At 39.4% G+C, this 14,449-nt stretch overlaps 1 long non-coding RNA gene and 1 pseudogene across 1 annotated transcript; both read left to right on the top strand.

Annotated features, from left to right (window-relative positions):
- The first annotated feature begins 4,514 nt into the window (after window positions 1-4,514).
- Window positions 4,515-14,444, top strand: LOC148732332 (uncharacterized). Its single transcript, XR_016000590.1, has 3 exons — window positions 4,515-4,617; window positions 13,591-13,704; window positions 14,085-14,444. It is a non-coding gene; the product is annotated as an uncharacterized LOC148732332 (long non-coding RNA).
- Window positions 7,445-10,760, top strand: LOC148732333 (uncharacterized; annotated as a pseudogene).
- Window positions 14,445-14,449: the final 5 nt, after the last annotated feature.

Raw genomic sequence — 14,449 nt, 5'->3', positions numbered from 1 at the left:
CAAGCAAAATAGAATTTTGAGCATAATTCATGCTATAAACAGACCAAAGTCTTGACATTAAGCCTTTATTTTGTATTTGGTGAGTGAAAATAAAACATTTAAGCCAAATCAATGTCATTATCTAGAAATAACACGACTTATAGCTTACAATTACTCTAAGAAGGCCTCTGATTAGCAGTACAAACACCCAGCAGTTTAGCAACATAATGGTAATTTTTTTTCTTTAAAAACCCAGTACCCATCATAGAGCACAAATTCAGCCAAATCGGTTAACCAACACTTTTGGCTCCTGGAACACTTTCTCAGACAAGAACACTACTTTTAAAAGTTGTTTGTTCCTTCCCTGACCTTACAGCTTACCGTGAATTTTTAAGTGGCTGGTTACGCAGGAATTTTGTTTGAGGTTGCATTTATGGACAGTATCCACCTATCTTGTACACGAGTCGTGATAATTGTGTTTAATCCGTATCCAACTAATAACTGCAGTTTTCGCATAGCTTGGTTACATCTTGTTTCTGGTTAAATAGGGACAAGAGAGCAACTATTATGTGCATCGGGAAATATATTCAACGCCCTCCGCCTGCAGATGAACTTTTTTTATTCGTCCTCTTATTTTACCTGAACGTTATGTAACTTTCAGCCTCAGATACAGTTTGGACAATTTATACACGCGTTATCCTCTTTCTGGCTACCTCGATGACACGGTTAAAATGCCTTTTCTTCAAAGAAAGTCGGCAGGCGAAATTCTGGTTTGCCTATAATATAATGGTTTTAATGCAGTGTTTCTTTGTGCAGTGTATTCAATTTGGATAATAGATCTCATCAATCACTTAAATTTGTGACATACGCACCAATATCATGTCCAATCAATTAAGAAAACCAAATAGACTAAGAGCATCCTACGAAGGGCTAACGCTCGAAACGTCAGCTTTTTAACTCTTTACGGTAGCCAATTTACTTTTTCAACCTAGTCGATAAAACCAGATTACCTAAGAGCGTCATAGTTGTCCACTTGACGTTTTGAACAGCTCACTGGTACAAATACGTGAAACGAAAACTGTAACCCTTACGTCATGAATTCCACGTAAGCACGGACACCCTGAGGCCATATGTCCCTCTTTTAACTGATTTACGTGACACACCTAAGAACGATGTTCCTTATTGTTCTCTTTTTTCTCTTGAAAAGGACTGTGTTCGGCTTTCTCAGTGGTATTTACATATACGTGATCGCCTGGGGCCTTTTCGGACAAGACAATAGCGATAGTCGGGGAGCTCATAGTCTTCACGATTTTTTGGTGAGTAGCAGCCTCCTTAACAGTTCTGTGCGATGGTACACTAAACCAATCAGAGAGTTCTCTTCAGGCGGAAGCTCAATACGATGAAACAAAAATAATTGCAATTAAAAAACCTATAAACGAGCAATTAGAGTCAGCTATTTTCAGTCTATAACTTGGGTAACGTATGAAGAGTAGCTGCAAACGCTTTGAATTCTCTCTCTTACGAAATGGTGCCAAGCTTTCCTTTGTTTAAACTAGTAATCCTATTGAATAACACAAGTCCGTTTGAGTGTATTTGCCTTGCCAATGTTGTGCGTGTACGTAGTACTATCATGCTCAGATAAGCAGACGGTTTCATTTGAGCGAGACCGACAAGTTTGCAAGTTAGGATTACACGTGGTTGCCGTTGTTGTGAAGGAAAAACTTCCTCTTTCAATTTATTTTTCTTTAGCTTCTCAAGATGCTGAGGCCCTACACGGCCAATCATCGTTTGATGTTCAATTTGTCCAATGTCCATCTGAAGTCAAAACAAGGCCCCGAACTTCAGCTTGAATGATAGTCACAATACCTCCATCACGATGGTGGATTCAAGTTCTGAGGACACAAAACTCAGCTGAAAATTGCACTATGTGAAGAGGTTGATTTATTGACCTACTAAAAGGTCACTGTACAGAAAAGCCTACGATTTTGGCCTATACGATTTGAATCATAGTTGTTTCATTTTGAACAATCACGTAATAATTAGAGTGATTGTGAACTTAATCTCTGTCAGCTTTCTAGTTTAGAATTTATGAAAAATGCTTTCACATGAAGAGTTTATGTAACTCACTCTATCTCCGCATTTTTTAATGATTAATGAGTAAATTATTTTCAGGGACGAAACGACGACTGTCTATGAAGATAACTGGGTGGCAGCTTCATAAGCCTTCCCTCCGTTTTAAGATAAAATAAAACGCGTTATATTTTAAGGACCACTAACGAGTACAACATATCCGACTTATTGACCTTGTTAACTTTTGTTGACGGTTCGCCTGTTCCAGTTCACTACGCCTGTCTAAGTTTCAAACCTATGCCTATCTGAAGGGTAACTTATGTTTGGTTATCTCGAGTCAGCAAAACCTCAGTCCAAGTTTTCCCAAAGCTTCAGTTTCAACACGATGAGACAATCGAACACAAGTGTCAGTGCTCGTTTGATTGTTCCAGAAGATCGAGCCTGATAAAGTTTCAAGTTAGCTGGTGCTGGCAGAAATTAGCTCGAATGAGGGGATCAGAGCCTTTTCATTGTTCCTATGTTGAATCTTTTCGATTTCATGGTTAATTGTTGAGTGGAATTTAAATCAGTCGTAAGAAGAATGGGTTTTCTACCAACTGCTTTCTATTTTTAATGTTCATTGACGTATTAAAAACCACTGTTGACATTGCTAGCTATAACCCAAGGTCTTACTACCTGTCCCAATTCATCATACATGACTGACTTCCAAAGATGTTCACACCCAACTGATTTGATTGAGTAATTCTGTCAGATTAAATATGTGCATAAATGCGTTCACACTGCACAGGATACATACCCAAGGAAAAAATCCTGCGACAATCAACAATAAAACTATTTGAAACTCGAGCTTGAATAGCGAAAACGAGGAAAAGGATCATTGGCAGGCGTGAAGGTTAGATTTTCCACATAAGTGTACCTCACTGACTTTCTAGAAGGTACACACACAGTATTGACTTAAACAAGTATGCCAAGGGTCCAAATATCGGCAGACTGAGTATGCTGAATAATTGCGCTTATTACATCCACTTAAATCCCTGGCGATCCTTGCAATCTGATTGGCGTACTGCATTGCGATTCATTCACGAGTCGCACCATTGTTTTTTCTCTATTAAAATTGCATATTTTTCCCAGCCAATACGGAAAGCAACACTGAAAGGAAACAATCGAAATTTCCCAAAAAAAAAACCCCTCTTTTTTTCCATTCCAAAACAATAGAATATAAATTTGTAATATTGGGGTATTTACGTAGTAATTGCGTGATAAAAGCTTCGTTTAATTTAGGTAGTTAAAAAAATATCTGACTTGCTGACCGTGCCAAACCTCAATTACCAACTTATACCTGTTCACCAGAGACAGTTCTCTGTACTTGACTGGGTTTCAAAAGGTACACGTGACATTGATCTAATTGATTGTTTCAAAGGCCCAATATGGTTATTTAACAAACTAGACACACAGACTTAACGATTTGAGTTAGACTAAGTTTGGTCATGCAACAATCGTGCGACAAGAATATTGTTTAGTTCAAAATGCGGAGAAGAGAAAGATTATCTTGTGCTGTGGGAAACATATTCAACGACATCGTCCGACAGCTGTTGACATCCTTCCAAATCCTGTTTTTGCTAAAAGTAGTAGAGCTTCCAGCTTCGCAAGTGGCAACAATATTAATCGCTAGCCTATTATCGGAAGGTGTTTTCTCAGTGCTAAACGGTTACCTCGGTGATCGTATCAATATTCCTTTCATTTCAAGAAAAATCGGAAGGCGTAAATCTTGGCACCTTATGGCAACATGCTTGATGGCAATCAGTCTCCCTCTTTTGTTCAATCGTTGCCTTCTTTGTGATGGCAGAGCGCAGACCTGGCTTCCAGCTTTTTATTACAGTTTTTTGGGGGTATTGAAAGGGCTGTCCTACAACATGGTAGAGGTCAATCATCTGGCCTTCATCACAACTGTTGCTAAAAATGTGGAGGAGGCGACAGCGCTGAGCACCCTGAGGTTTGTTGTAACGTTTAGGCGTAGGAGATACTTCAGCTTAGTTTCTCCAATTGGTCTAAGTTATTGTACCCAAGCTCGCTCAAAGGGTTTTTGGGGAAATTTAAACGAGCTACGAACGGCCATCAATTAATCTAGAAAACTTCAAGGAAAAAACAAAGAAGCGAGAAAGGATTGTTAAAATTCCAAACAAAGTAGTTCAAATTTAGAGTTGATAGTGCGGGTGTTGCGTAAAATAAAAATATTTACATTATTATGGAGGTTCATCTTGCGAGCTTGGGGTACCTATGGTTATAGTCTGTGTATGGTTGGTTCGAAACTTTGAACTGGAAACAAGGAGCGCTGATGGGATGTGGAAATAGGCTTGTCACTAAGTTGAATATTTCCAGCTAAGTTATAGGGAGACAGTAATTTTAAGTTGCTTTCCGTGAAAATTCTAAAATTTCAGTCCTTTGATCTGGTAATCTAGGACTTTGTTCACCTTTCTAAGTGGATTTTACGCGTATACCGTCGCCTGGGTCCTTCTCCAACAGGACAATGAAGATGGTGTGGGACCGAAAGACAATATCGTTTTTGCGGTAAGTGGCGTACAAACAGTCCCTTCATATATATTTTGATTTTTGTTACGTTGCGCAATCAAATAGTGTGTCTCAAATCCATCAGGCTTTAGGTGGTCAAGAGTTTGGAAAGAGAAGTGGAGAACCTGATTATGGCAGGAAGAGAAAATACAAATGCCATTCAACATACTCAAAAGAAATTATTTAGTACTTAATTGCAGAACGCTAACTCAAGAATATGAGAAAATTATAAACTTCTGGGATTGTAAACCATTAGAAATCATTCAAAATAGGCGAAATCAACTTTTTACTTCGCTGTAAAACGATTGTGATCAAGACATGCATAGGAAGTAATGTGACACACGAGGACGGACAACTTCGAGAGAAGGAAGACATATACTCAATAACAAATCTAAAAAGTTTATCTTTCCGTTTTACAAGATTCTCGGCCCTTCTGAGGTCATGAGAAAGAACAAAGAAAGATTTTTTATTTCTAAATATAAACCCGTTCTTAATGATTTGAAATTACGCCAATTCCTCGCGCGTGCTTCGAATTACAATAACCATTGTAATTACAATTAGATCTGTGACGTAATAAGTCAATAAATACACTTTGCTATGCCTGAAGAGCCGCAACAGCGGTAAAACGCGTAGCGCAAAAGCAAAGAGAAAGAAAAAGAGAAAGAGGACTTTCGTTTTTCATTTATTTCAGTATCTTTATTCGACACAGAAGTTTACGTTTACATTATATATATATTGTGGGAGGAAAAAGACAAGTAAACTACAAGTTCATCCCTACAAGCCTGTTTCGTGGTCGCCCACTCATCAGGGGATTTTGAGTGGGCGACCACGAAACAGGCTTGTAGGGATGAACTTGTAGTTTACTTGTCTTTTTCCTCCCACAATATATACTTCGCTCTACTTCTATGTATTGAGCACTGTTCTACGAAAATCAAGTCACGCAGTTAGTTATATATATATATATATATATATATATATATATATATATAAATGTAAAAATGTAAAAAACCTTATCTTTGAATCGCAGAGTGCTCTACAATCATATGGAGCTTTGTAAACGATTATTTAGGATTTATTTTTCCTATATATATATATATATAACTAACTGCAGACAGTACTGTTTCGGCCTTCTGGGCCTCATCAGTGCAGTGCTAATGCTAGGATGGAGGAGAACCGATATGGTCACCCCAAACGATCCAACCTTTGTGGTATCGTCTAAGTCATTGCGACGTTTCGGCCTTCGGCCTTCTTCAGGTGGAACATATTTACATAAAAACTAAACACTAAAAACTAAAAACGTATTTACATAAAAATTAAAAACTAAAAACTAAAAGTCTTAGTAGGTTTACAGAATGACCTGAATTTATACTAAACGTAAGAAATATAAATAACATTGCTTGATGCATTCCAGACCTAAATAATAGGATATAATAATGAGTAAAAGGCAAGAATGTGCAAGGGGCGAAATAACCACGATTGGTTAACCAATCGTGGTTATTTCGGGGACTTTTAGTTTTTAGTTTTTATGTAAATACGTTCCACCTGAAGAGGGCTGAAGGCCGAAACGTCGCCACATTAAAGCCGGCACAATTAGAAGTTAGCTTCATGTTTCATCGTTTTACACTTACTTAATGTTTTCATTGAAGCACTGTATCCTCCGGGGATCCTTCTACTGGGAGCTCATCGTCTGGTTTACCTTTTTACTCTGTTTAGATATATATATAAATTTATATATATATATATATATATATATATAAAGTGTGACTTGATTTTCGTAGAACAGTGCTCAATACATAGAAGTAGAGCGAAGTATATATTGTGGGAGGAAAAAGACAAGTAAACTACAAGTTCATCCCTACAAGCCTGTTTCGTGGTCGCCCACTCATCAGGGGATTTAATGAGAATAAACTTTACCATTGCTTATGTACAATATAATTTGCATGATCTAACTAGTCTAATTTATGCAGCGCGAAATTGACAGTTTAGTTGTTGCGTAGGAGGGCTTTGCTTCTGTGGCGGCAAGAAGACACGAGTTCATTACGTTTGTTTAGTGTTGATAGTTCGGGCCGGCAGATGATTAGGAATTTTTCTTTGAGGCAGAGGTTACGTCTCAAGTAAAAGATGTAACCTCTGCCTCAAAGAAAAATTCCTAATCATCTGCCGGCCCGAACTATCAACACTAAACAAACGTAATGAACTCGTGTCTTCTTGCCGCCACAGAAGCAAAGCCCTCCTACGCAACAACTAAACTGTCAATTTCGCGCTGCATAAATTAGACTAGTTAGATCATGCAAATTGTATTGTATATAAGCAATGGTAAAGTTTATTCTCATTAAATCCCCTGATGAGTGGGCGACCACGAAACAGGCTTGTAGGGATGAACTTGTAGTTTACTTGTCTTTTTCCTCCCTGCAGTTAGATATAGCTCTTTGGCATACAAAGCTCTGCTTTCATGTCCAAATTGAGCACTCTAACTAGGATGAGTCATTGCTCTGCAATTGCGCATGCTCGCTAGTGTACTCTAGTTTGAGCACTCTGGCATGGCTTAGACGATACCACAAAGGTTGGATCGTTTGGGGTGACCATATTGGTTCTCCTCCATCCTAGCATTAGCACTGCACTGATGAGGCCCAGAAGGCCGAAACAGTACTGTCTGCAGTTAGATATATATATACATATATATACATATATATAATAAGTTAAAAGGCCTCGAGCCAACAGTGACGCCGCGCCAGAAGGATCCAAAAGGACTCACAGTCCAAACCTCGATAAATGCTAGGAAAAGTAGTGTGGCACACGAGGACGGACAACTTCGAGCGAAGAGTATATGTCTTCCTTCGCTCGAAGCTGTCCGTCCTCGTGTGCCACACTACTTCTCCTACCATTTATCGAGGTTTGGACTGTGAATCCTTTTGGATCCTTCTGGCGCGGCGTCACTGTTGGCTCGAGGCCTTTTAACTTATTATTGATATTTCTTATCCTGCTTTCGTCCGCCTGTGAATCATCTGTTCAAGTTGATCCAGAGATTCCATTACTTCACTCCACGGTAGCACAAACAGCACGTGTCTGGGAAAAATTGTCCAGATACCAACACCACTGTACTTTTCTTAAACATTGCTTGGATAACGATATTATTCCGGCTGGATTTAATTTAAGTTTTAATTTGGCACTTAACGTCGATGATGCTGACCTCGTGAAGCTCTCTAGGCAATCACTCCAACGAACCTCAAAGGAACTTTGCGTTGCGGTTCTTCAAGCCTCGCAGAACAAAGTAAATCTCCTACAACGAGAGCTTCAATCTTGTAGAGAACAGATCTTCTCATCCATCAACAATGGCTCTGCGACTTATATCTGGAATGGCCTAAAAGCAGAAAATTCCAATTTAGTTTGTAATCTGAAAGAACGCGAGCAAAGAAAGATATTAAAAACAATTCCGTTAGATCAGGAATTGCTTGCCAACAACTCAAGAGATCTACCCAACAACACTGCCACACAAGCCCGTCGTTACTGTGGGCTACAGAGGTTAGTAAGGAAACGTAACCTCTTTCGTCAAAAGCGCAAGTTACCTCACACAACATCTTCTAATGAATCACATCAGTTAGATCCTATCAACCTTTCAAACATGTCCATTAGCCAAGACCAAATCAACCTACTTAAGAAAGGACCATCCTTTTGCCCCATGCCAAAAGATGTAGACTGGCAACGTGTATATGACGATTTGGAAATCTTTGAGGCCCGCTTGAGGACAGCAGCATTTTTTATTGATGATAACACTGGCGATGGTCAGAATGCACCCAGTCACCTTCCTCAAGTCCAGAAAGAAAAGAAATGGAAACCACCACCGTCAAGGTATCCAGAACTTGAACTTTTTCTATCTAGTATTAGGCGTGATTTAATAAACCCTCAGAATATCAAATTAGCAAGGGATAACCTAACTAAAGGAGAACGAGTTGCTTAAAACAATGAAGAAATTCTGATGTAGTGTTTCGAATGCAGGATAAGGGTTCTCGTTTTGTTTTAATCGAGAAAGAGGAATACGAGGATAAAATGTTCGGCCAGCTTCAAAACCAATTGCATTATAAATCCTTGCAGGAGGATCCTACTATTAGACATTTGACTTTAGTTGAGAGCTGGTGTGACAAATGGGTCAGAAAAGGGGAAATTTCAAACCAAATAGCTAATTGAAGGAAGCAAAACCAGGGGTTGCCTTCGGAAATGTCAAAACCCATAAGGCAGGGAATCCACTTAGGCTCATCACGTCTTGCTGCGGTACGGCAATAGAAAATCTCTCGGCCTTCACTGAATTTTACCTGCAACCATTGGCTCGTAAATTACCATCGTTCATTAAAGACACCACCGATCTACTCAACAGGATTGAGGAGCTTAATCGGAATGGCCCTTTCCCCGAAGGCACTATTGGTTTCATGGGATGTTGTCTCAATGTTTCCTAACATTGATAATCAACTCGGTCTTACCGCAGTGAAGAGGGCACTGAATGCCAGAGAAAATGAGCTTCCATCCACTAATTGCATTTTAGAAGCGGTTTAAATTTGTTTGAAGAGCAATCATTCGGTTTTCAGAGAAAACTTCTTTCTACAGGTTCATGGCACAGCCATGGGCCCTAAGAACGCCTGCAGTTATGCAGATCTTGCCATGGGTGAAATAGATTTTCAGGCTAAGTTCTCTGGCCACATAAAGCCGGCTTTGTGGTGGCGATACCGTGATGATGTTTTTGATCTCTGGCAACAAGGCCTTCCGGCACTGCATGAGTTTACTGAATTTATAAACTCTTTGTACCCCACTATAAAATTCGAATTAGTTTTTTCCGAACGAGAGCTCCATGTGCTAGATTTAACTCTACATGTTATCGAGGGTTTTATTAGGACAGACGTTTACTCAAAGCCAACTGATAGTCACCTGTATCTCCCACCATCAAGTGCTCACCCTAAACACGTTTTCAAAGCGATCCCTTATAGTGTGGCGACGAGGTTACAAAGAAATTGCTCCGAACAAGCTCTTCTTGTCAAGACAATAACCGAATACAAGGGTTATCTGGTTACTCAGGGTTATCCTTCCAAATTAGTGGACGACCAGTTTCGTAAGGCCTCTACCATACCTAGAAGTGATCTACTAAGGACTCAGGCCAGATCTAAGAGGAAATTATTCCCATTTGTGACCACATTTAATCCAAATTTGCCTGATGTAAGTCGCATCATTAAAAAACATCTGGGTATTTTGGAATCCAATCCCAAGTTAAAAGAGCTTTTTCCTTCACATTCCATCATAGCATCCTTCCGCAGATCTAAAAACCTTAAAGAGTTGTTGGCGCCATCCCGTTATGGCCCTAACACTGAAAGCGAGGGGGTTGCCGAGGTCAAGGGATGTTTTAAATGTAATAGAACAAGATGCGACCTTTGTCGCAACTTCTTGGTTGAATCTAATTCCTTTCTAAGTTTTCAAACAGGAAAAAGTTACAAGATACGATCGAAACTTTCCTGTGATTCTAAGAACATAATTTCTTTGGCTTCGTGCAAGAAATGTCGCCTACAATACATTGGTTCCACAACAAAAGATTTTAGGGTTAGATTTCGCAACCACAAGTCTGCTATGGTCACTAAGAAAAAGACCTGTGAAGTAGCCGTACATTGTAACAAAACACCACATGACTTAAGCGATTTCTCATTCCAATGCATTGATCAAGTGCAGGCAACAGTAAACAATTCAGGTAACATCGAGAAACTTCTAATTACCAAAGAAGCATATTGGAGCGCACAGCTGTTCTCTCTGGCACCCTTCGGCTTGAATAAACGCCAGGAATTTCACTCCAAAAAAAGAATAAACTAGAATTAATTTTTTCAAATTGGGCGGGCATCAAAGGTCCCAGTCTCAGCGTTAATTGGGAATTTTAGTACAATTCTCGCCTTTCAAGTCAACGCTGGTTCCTTTACATTTTCAGTGGATTCGACAATTTTTCTATTTCTTTTTATAGTGATAATTTTTCGCGCAGTAATTACTGTGTTGGTTCATATGTGTCATCACGCCCTATATAAATCTATTTAAGGAATTTTTAAGTCATTGTATTACAACTGATGAAGGTCTCGGACCGAAACGTTTTTTATCAAACTTTTTAGACTTTTTTTAAAAAAAAAGGAAAAAAAAAAGGAGTATATGTCTTCCTTCGCTCGAAGTTGTCCGTCCTCGTGTGCCACACTACTCTATATATATATATAACCAAAATAGCGGAATGAGATCATCCTCTACTAAAATGTGCTCGATAGCAGGGCTAGAGCTGTAGAGTAGGCTCTCCGAGATATCTTCCGACAGGGAATGCTTCGATAGCGCTAAACCTATTTGTCAAGAAGCTCTCAAAAAAAGTGGGTATAGCTACACCCTGTCGTTCAAAGCCGCATCCAACCAGGCACCACGTCCACGAAGAAACAGGCAGCGGAACGTTACATGGTTTAACCCACCATTTAACCCACCACCGCCTCCCGGTTAGCTCAATCGGTTAGAGCGCTGGATTGTTGTGCGGGAGGTCGAGGTCGATGGTTCGAGCCCCTGCCGGACCAACACTCAAGGTCTGAAAATAACTGAGGAGGATGTGCTACCTTTCTATAATATCGAGAAATGGATAGACATTCTAGTCTTCTCGGATAAGGACGAATAAACCGTAGGTCCCGTCTCCTGCATCTATCTAGTTAATTTGGTTAGGTAGGGGACGTTAAAGAACTCACTCACGAGATTACTGTGATGTGGTTTGGCCTGTTTACTGGGGGGAGGAAGCATCTTCAAATAAGTTTCCTTCGATTGTTTGTAAACTGCTGATGCAGTCCGCCAAAGTTCCCCGAAAAGTTTTGTGATGCGCATTTGATCATATCCACATGTTAATTTGCGCAATATAAACATTAAATTATTATTATTATAATTATTATTATTATAATTATTATTATTATAATTATTATTATTATAATTATTATTATTATAATTATTATTATTATTATTATTATTATATAGCAAGAACGTGGAAACTAACGTCGGAAAATGCTTCCTTGCACTTATTGATAAGCATTTCACCAAAACTAATCCTCTTCACAAAATTTTTAAACGAAACAGCCTTAAATTGAGCTGCAGCTGCATGGGCAGCATTAAAACTGTCATATCTAACCATAACAAAGCAGAAATCCGAAAACTCGCAAGCACTAATGATCAATGCAGTAAATGGCTTGAACCCGGGGGTAACATGTGAAGGTGTAGTCTGATCGTCCGGTTGAGTGTAGTCCTGAGAAGGACTGTTGTCGGTGGTAGTGACTGACGTTTCGACAACCTGTGTGGAAGTCATCATCAGAATCAAGTCACTTGACTCTGATGATGACTTCCTACAGGTTGTCGAAACGTCAGTCACTACCACCGACAACAGTCCTTCTTAGGACTACACTCACCCGGACGATCAGACTACACCTTCACTAATGATCAAGCTAGGAAAAGCTGCAACTGTAGGAAACCTGACATATGCCCATGGATGGAAGCTGTAACATGGAAAGCGTAATTTACCAGGCAGAGGTCACCACAGAAACCGCAAAGGAAACATACATTGATTTCTGTGACACCGCGTTTAAAAGCGTCACAGGAACCACTTGTGTTCATTCCGAAACGAACGTTACAGGCATGCTACTGAACTTAGTAAATATATATGGAGTCTTAAAGATAAGAACACTAAGTTTAATATTAAGTGGCGCAAGGTGAATCAAGCTAGTTCTTATTCCAATGTAGCTAGGAGATGCAATTTGTGTTGGTGGGAAAAATATTTTATCATTTGTAAACCGAAAATGGCAAGTTTAAACAAAAGAAATGAGCTGACATCATGTTGCAGACATGTCAGAAAATTCCTGTTAAAGAACGTAACGTTGCGATAGCGTGTGTAGTATATTGCGCGTGCATGTACACATTGTCCTGTCTTTTAAATTTCGGTAGATTGCAACCGTTATTTCTGGCAGTTGCCTGACGATTGCTTCGCAAGAGGCATGAAATCAGAGTTGCAGTAAAAGTTCAAGTAACCTAGATCTTGAAGTATATATATATATATAATCTAGGAATGGGATGAAATCCTCATCAACTTGAAAGTGCTCGATAGCTGAACTAGAGCAATGAATGAGCAGAAAGCAGAAATGAGCTCGCATCGGGTTGCAGGCATGCTAGGAAGTTTCTACTAAAAAATGTTCTTTTTTAATGACGACGATCGCGCGCGCGCGCGCTTCACGCAACGATCTTAGCAACTATCGCGTATTTTCAAATATCTCTGATTGTAACCGTCATTTCTGACAGCCTCCTGATGATTGCTTCGCATGAAGCATGAAACTCAGAGTAGCGAATAAATGACCGAATAACCAACTCTTGGATTATATATATGCAAAACGTGGTTTTGCCTGTTAACTTGCTTGATGCAAGTGAGAATTCAAGATAGTAAACTCTGAAAAGGTTGACCTTTAGACAAAAGAAACCTTAAGTAAAGCAGACCACGAAATAGACAGGCCCCCAAGCTCCCATTCAAACCAGCTTGCAGCTGAATAAGCCAGCCTGGATAAATATGGCAAATAAAGAAATAAATAAAGATTGTTAATTTAGAGTATCCGAACCATTTCGAAGTTTGTGCAACGCAAAATCCTTTATTACTGCGTCTCTGGAGGGGTGCATCTACCCGCTGACGAGTGGAATGGGAATAGAAAGGTCCTCTTCTCCTTTTTCCGCTTTCATTCCGCTCTTCATTCTCGTCAAAAAGACCGCTAACTAAACTACACATACCATTACTACAACTACTTCTATGAAGGCTGTTGATTAGACAGAGTCAGTTTCATGAAAAGGTCAGGCTCTAATAGGGTTGCCCCAGGTTTTTCTGTCCTTTGCTAACACTAAATGTAATTGAATACATCATCCTTCATGAAAATGACAATCTAAGACAATTTATTAACTTTACAGAAAATATCATGGATTGCAACAGGGACTGGTCTCATGTTTGCAGTCATTTTTTACACCAGCCCAAAAGAGCCAGAGAAACGTTTTAGAAGACGTAGCACGTTTTTAGATTTAACGGTAAGTCAGATATGGCTTATCGTTATTATTGTACAACCCTGTAGCCAAAGAAAAGTGCGATGCAAAATCAAATGACTGCGAAGACATGCGTGAACTTTCCATTTAGTGAGGCCTTTCGACTGGAGAGTCCCTCATATTTCACTTTATATCTACACTTTTTCCACAAAAATTTGTAACATAAATTGTGACATTTGAAATTCCACATGCAGTTTTTTTAGATGCTTGACTCCATATTTTAAACTGGTATGGTGTACTTGTAGTTCGAATGAATCCCTGTGGATGATGGCTTGGCACATTTGGCAGGAACACGGAGGAGTCATTATTATGCTGATGAAAGTGGGGAAAATTTGGTAACACTTTTCACACTTTTCTCTTTGCAGAATGTTCCTGTGATGTTCACGCCGTTGTCTGAAGACGATCAAAGTAAGTTCACTCAGAAAGTAAAACTAACTCTATGACTAGCAAGTCTGTAGCCGGCCAAGTTATGTACCAGTACACCCAATTTTCCCCATGAATTGAGCCAAAAACATTCTGGAACATGGAATAGATATTGACACTATATCTAGTTCTAATGATAGTAACCAACCCTTCCACTACGTTTCGAGCTTGCGAAACTGTCGCCCTTAAATGAGTTCCCTGTTTACTAAGGAAGTGAAAACAAGATTGCTTCCTTTCTGCCCCCTAAACCATAATTCTAATGAGAATGCTTAACGCAACACAGCTAAAGAATTGGTATGAAATTTTT

Source organism: Stylophora pistillata, chromosome 4 (genome assembly GCF_964205215.1).
Source record: "Stylophora pistillata chromosome 4, jaStyPist1.2, whole genome shotgun sequence".
NCBI classification, from domain to species: Eukaryota; Metazoa; Cnidaria; class Anthozoa; order Scleractinia; family Pocilloporidae; genus Stylophora; species Stylophora pistillata.
The sequence above is the reverse complement of the archived record's forward strand: the minus strand, read 5'-3'. Positions and strand labels throughout refer to the sequence as shown.